Source organism: Apostichopus japonicus, chromosome 1 (assembly GCF_037975245.1).
Source record: "Apostichopus japonicus isolate 1M-3 chromosome 1, ASM3797524v1, whole genome shotgun sequence".
NCBI lineage: Eukaryota > Metazoa > Echinodermata > Holothuroidea > Aspidochirotida > Stichopodidae > Apostichopus > Apostichopus japonicus.
Window position 1 is genome coordinate 8,915,818 of NC_092561.1, and position 6,683 is coordinate 8,922,500.

The following is a 6,683-nucleotide window of genomic DNA, read 5'->3' on the forward strand; positions in this document are numbered from 1 at the left end:
GGGCATGCGCAAACCCTTATTATGTTGATTACCGGTAACTCTGCACATCAGTGGCTTTTGAATAAACACATTAGAATTACGATATGTCACACAGTGTATCGGTACACTCGAAATTTTCAGTTTGTTGATTTTTATTGGGGCCGTAATTTTGTTGTTGTCCCCAGGCTTATTTCTTCTTTTATAGTTTCTACGCCAAGCACTTTATACACTTCACTATAGTTTGTTGTACAGCGTACTCCTATAGTCATGAAACTAAAATGAAATTAGAGCGCCAAACACTTTATACATCTAACTAGTTGTCGTACAACTTACTTCCCAGTAGTGATGAAAACGAAAATGAAATTAGAGCACCTTTTTAATTCAATAATGCTCGTTTGGTCGTGCTATCGTGTGATTCTATATGTTCATCAGTTGCAGCGGAAATATTTGTGTTGGTAATTTTATGTCATGCCTTGTGATTATGACTTGAAATGGAGTGCACTTAGGTTTAACAAAGTACAATGACTATATGACATACATGGGAGCAAAGATTGTTTTCTACAAACGAACAAAAATCCTCAACCAGGCAAATCCGTGTTTGATAACTTACACACGCGTACGAGCTTATAATGATAATGGAAGTACTGTGGCTTTATCCGTGTTCGAACCACGGCGTGTTTATACATCAACTCGTTATTTATTTAGGTGCTTGTGTACCGCGCGGGATGAGCTAAATTTGCTTACTTATGTTTTAATCCTTGTACAAAGGACATGTGGATAGGGACTCTTGACAAACATTTGTAGCAGCCTTCGTTTGGAACTGTTTTAGCTTCTTCGTATGGGACGCGGTTTTGTTCAACTGTATATAATGCTTTATAATATTCGATTGTAGTGCGGAAACATTTCTCTGTACCAGATCCACGGAGGGGACAGCGGTTATTGTAAATGTGTGAATACCTCCATCGGTGGAACAGAGCGTTCGAAAGTTTACTCGGAGAAGATCGCTAAATTATCGAGTTGTCTATACACACAATCTCTGGAATTAAGTCGTTTCTGCTGTAACTGTTGAGAATGTTCAGTGCCATGTGTGGGTTAACTTGATGGTAATAATATGAGTTCGCGATTCACACTGTTAACTTATTCGGAGTATCTATAACGACAATCGTTTGGTAAGTTGTGATTTGATGTTTTATTTTTACATAAATTGATATGTTTTCTTTTCTGGTTTATTCAAATCTGGGTCATTTAGCGAGGTTATTAACTATGGAGTAAAATTAAGATTGCTTCTTGAATAAAGGCTCAATGTTTCTATATGTTTAGTTTCATCCTACTACCGTTGTACAAGGAGAGGGGAATGGAGGGGGGGGGGAGCTTGTATGTATTATATATTTTGGAAATAACAGCTTTATACATTTCAATACAGAAATGATATTTGTAAGAGTGATATGGACAAGTCGATAATGTTATAGATTGTTAATTCCGAGTCTTTACCAGCATTTAGACTCGATTGTGTCATGTACAGACTTGTATATATAGTGTGCATGGGTACAATGCATAACATACAAGTATAGGTCTACAATGCCCGCCGAGTACCAGTAAAAATCCCCAGGTACGAGTACATGAGACTTGCTATTTCCGAGTACAAGTTCAAAAGATAAAATCCCGACGATACCATTGCGAGTACGCTTGTACGGGAAAACGTACCTGAGTACCGAGTTTTGCGAGTATACAGAAAAATATACTCGAGTACCGAGTTTAGCGAGTACAGATAAATGTACTCGAGTATGAGTACGATTACGAGTACTCTAGTACTACAAATCTGCTAACGTCATCAGTGATGACGTCATCCAGCATGTGCCTATACATGTGCTCAATAGATCAATGAGAATGAACAAATAAAACACAATAAATTAAAATAAAAAATAAAGATATTAATTTATGTAAAACAAACAATGCATGTAAAGTATTATGAAATGTTTCTGACCCATTTTTGAATCGTGGGTAAGAACACGTAGGGTTTCATTAGGGCTCAAATCACATGTTTCGGGGGTGTTGGGTTGTTTTCACACACCCACAAAAAACATTGCCCCCATAGAATTAGCACAAGTACTCGGTGCTTTTTGTCGGCTGGACTCAGGAAGATTGTTGATAATGGCTCGACTCGAGCTTAACATGAAAATCTCTTGATACCAGTCTGCTTCTGCTGCCCCTTTTCCATTACCCTACCCTAACCCTCCTATTACACCCCTCCCCCACCCTAGGATGCTGACTCAGCTGTTATCAATTGGTCACTGCTTTTTAACCAATACCAGTATAGTCACAACCAAGATTTTTCTTAACTATTCATTGGCCTTCATTAGTGTGACAGTGTGTAACTTACACACACACATTAACTAGTACGCGTCCCTCCGTGATCAGATTAAACAGTGTGTGTATTGCAGTATAATGAAATCATACAGTATGTTTCCTTGTCTTTACTCCGGTATAGAGAGATAACTGACTAACGGAAACAGTAAATCATGTAAAACAAACAACTGAGAACCCTTATTAAATTTTATATCACATAAAAGTAAAGTGAGTCCAAGGAAATATTAAAGGGACATATCCTATATCCACATCAGCAAATGTAAACTGCACGTATCATACAATGTTTGATATAGATATCATAATTTAATGTATACATATATATATATATATGTATACATACATACAAGAAATATGGTCACACCGTCTTTTGCGCCCAGGTGTCCGACGATCGTCACACAGGCATGAAACTCGAGGAACAACATGCTGTAAGTTACCATATACGTATACTATATTATGTACTCTACTATGTATTGAGCGCTTTGCACCAGGAAGTGAACGACTGAATCTTTGCATGTATATATATATATATATATATATAAACTCATAGTGAAGTGCGTTAACTTGAATGCAACGTAACCATGGTAATAAAATGACCGACTACGAAGTATAACAAAACTGAAACAGAATGTAGAAATTGTATCCCCCTCCCCCCCCCCCCCCTCGATTGTAAAGATGCCTTTACCATCAAGTGAATTTTCACAGCCAAGGAAAACAGAAGAATACCGCTGTTGATTCAGTTTCATGTATCACGTTCAAGTGTGGTATAGGAGGTATCAAAAATACATATATTCTGTATTCTGAGGACAAAACTTGTGCATATATACTTCAAAATCGAAGAAAGCATACTCCAAAATTAAAATCAAATTGTTTATTTGTTCACGCACTAAAAATTCAAAGATTGAATTTACTCCTCATTTTTTGTTTTTAACTCCTAAAAGAGATTTGCTATTATATATAATGCTGATAAATTATACCGTGTTATTGAAAGTTAGCAATTCAATTAAACGAAACCTTACCGTATATAAACTACCGATTTTTGTCCCTTTTTGCCCTTTGTTTGAAGTTTAAAGATGTTATTCATATTATTAACAACTAATGCATTTGTTTATGCAATTGCTGTTTTAAAACAAAGTTTCTCTTTTAAAATGATATATAACTATACGGTACCCCTTTAATGAACAGATCTGAAAGTGATACCTTACTCGTGATAAAAAAAAAACATGTTTTTTCCTTGTTCGATAAAGTGATTGTTTCATTTGTAAACTCTATCGGGTAACAAAAGCCTTTGATTAATTATGAAGCGCATCTGTTCTCTTGAAACAACTAAGAGTTAACGAATTAAAAATGTTACAACAACAACAAAGCAACAGAAAAAATAGGATAATACACAAGAATATTTTTTTTACAGTCAAACTGATTTTCTGATAATTTTGGAGGGAGTCTGTTTTACGGTGATACTTTATCCATGCACATATGATAATGGATTACATAGAGAGGGTTTGTCTATAGGCCTAGCTATATATATATATATATATATATATATATATATATATATATATAATTATATATATATATATATATATATATATATATAGTAAATGTGTAGTGAGTCGTACGGTGTAACCATGGAAACCAAAATGGCGGACTTGGCGTAATTAAACGACCTGGAGGATGTAAACAAAGTGCAATTGAGTGTATATGAAAGCACTTTGATAAGATGATTAATCACCCGTTGCTAATATTACCAATGTATTATCTTCTTATAGAACAAAAATAACTTGATGTTTCAACGGGCTCGGGAAGAGATACATGGATGGGGGAGGGGGATTCTGTATCAAAGCCCCATCTGACAAACAAATTATTGTCTCATTGTACTTTATGTATTTTGCCATAAATGTAGGTTTCCACGTTCAAATGACCTTTCACATATATAACATATTTTATATGTATTCACTATTAACCGTCACAGTGATTGCACAATTTACTCTAACAGGATCATCAAAAGATTCGTGAAAGTGCATCAACTAACATCTTGTCTAATTTCTAACGTTTTTATTACAATCCATCAAGCCTGGAGGCTAAAATAGCGAAGTTGAAAAGAAAAGAAGGCTATTAATGCTTTTCATTTCAGAACGGACCATTAATTGTCTATTCGATAGAAATCACTTCACTTAGTCCCATCAGTCTAAATTCTCTAATGCTTTAAGTGTGTCTCCCACTTAATGCAATCGCAGCTTTCTTTACTAATGTATGCACTGCAACACTGATTGTTGCGTACGTTATATAACGCTTCTGTTTTTTTGTTTTTTGTTTCTTTTTTTGTGGGAGGGGGGGGGGGGTTGACTCTCTCAAATGTTAATTATTTACAAGGGGAAAAGGGAATGAAAGGAAGCTTTCCCTGTGGAACTTATACTTGTTTCTTTTTTTAAACTATGTTATTTAATGAGGATATCTGTAATGTATATGATAACACAATTTGAACCGTGCAACAACAAACGCGTGTAGATATCTGCCTACGATATGCATTTGATATATCAATTAAAAAAAGGAGGAAATTTGAAATGTAAGGAAGAAAGTGATTAAATTGTATTGTTTGCAACACAAAAAAAAAATGAATTTGATAAGTCAAAGGTTCGAAACCCATGAATCTACTCAATAATTATTTTCTCTTGTTCCTCCCATAACATTACTGGTATCTCTCCCTCTCCCCATCCGGCGATTCCATTTCCCACTTGTCTATTTCCCCCTTGTCTCTCTCCTCGTGTCCCTTCTCCCCTCTTATCCCTTACTCCCGTCTCCTCCCCGGCCTCTTTCCCGGCCACCTCCCCTTCCCTCTCTCCCTCTCCTCCTCTCTCCCCCTTTCCTCTTTAATTCCCGTCCCCTCCTTTTCAAAGTTCCCCTCTCCGCGGCCTTATAAATTTCCCCTCTCCATCCTGTAAAGCCCCCCTATTGCCCGAAGCCGGTCACATCATCACGATTATACTAAAGAAGTTTGAAACAGGGTAAGTCCAACTTACGGTGCCATATTGAACTAAATTGTTTTGTATTTCCATATACCTTGTCCCTCTCCTCGTGTCCCTTCCCCCATATTGTCCCCTTCCTCGTCTCCCCCTCGGCCACCTCCCCTTCCCTCTCTCCCTCTCTCCCCCTTTCCTCTTTAATTCCCTTCCCCTCCTCTTCAAAGTTCACCTCTCCGCGTGGCCTTATAAATTTCCCCTCTCCACCCTGTAAAGTCCCCCTATTGCCCGAAGCCGGTCACATCATCACGATTATATACTAAAGAAGTTTGAAACAGGGTAAGTCCAACTGACGATGCCATATTGAACTAAACTGTTTTGTATTTCCATATATAGACATACCCAATTCCCTATCTAGGTTAGGGCACTTCTAAACAAACCTTCCCGTTTGGCCCCTCATGTTAACTTACTCTCTCTTTTTTCTCGGTTATTCTTTATCTTCCCGCTCTGACAAGACAAGTGTAATCTAACCATGTATGCCTTTTAAATAAAGTATTATCCAGTCGTGCCGCCGATAACGTTTTTTTTTCTTAGGGATCTATCTTTGTTATCTTTTGCTTATTTGAAGACGTACATATGTGAGATAAAAGTATGGGGCCTTGAGATTATGTTATTTTGAAAGATTAGGTACGAGTTCACTTGATACTGATATGCTGATTATAGGCCTGTACATATGAGATGTTATATATCATCCGTACATTTTTAATCAAAGCCTCCTGAAGTCTCGAGTTTCATTTTCCTCCCCCTTTTTCAGGTACTGCTTTTAGTTTTTTAGTTTTTTTTCTTTGCCTTTTCATTTCTTTTCTGATTAACCTTAAGCAGCAGATAAGGTGATACGTCGTTATGCATATAACTTCCAAACCTTGTGCAAGTCATAGTGACGTAACCGAAGGAATTTCAGGCTTTCATTGTAACAAAAGTAGGGGTTTCTTCCCCCCATGTTTCGTATATGGCAAGCCATGTGGGACAAACACTGCATAACATATCCGCGTATTAATTCGAATATATACGCGTATTAATTCGAATATATACGCGTATTAATTCGAATATACATGTGTTGTAGCCTACATGTGTAAAGTTTCGCTTTTTGAAGCGATCTCGCGAGCCCGCCAAAACATTTATCGTTGGTATATGTACACAGCAAGAGCGGAAATGTTTTTTCGTGTATATTCTAATTAATCCGTGCATATATTGGATTTAATCCCCATATGTATTTTATTTAATACGAGTATCTATTCGAATTAATACGTGTATATATTCGAATTAATACGTGTATATATTCGAATTAATACGCGGATATATTTAAGCCATATGATTGGC

At 36.6% G+C, this 6,683-nt stretch overlaps 1 protein-coding gene across 4 annotated transcripts in view; it reads left to right on the forward strand.

The window, feature by feature from the left end:
• LOC139966626 (uncharacterized) overlaps positions 1–6,683 on the forward strand; it is a 77,691-nt gene that overhangs the window by 5,318 nt on the left and 65,690 nt on the right. Inside the window, exon 1 of one of the 4 annotated variants that reach the window (XM_071969886.1) lies at positions 326–1,148. The exons of the other annotated variants lie outside the window; for them this stretch is intronic. The gene's annotated coding sequence lies outside the window, so the exon portion shown is untranslated. Of the gene's footprint in view, positions 1–325; positions 1,149–6,683 lie in introns of those variants that run through there. 4 annotated transcript variants of the gene reach the window in all.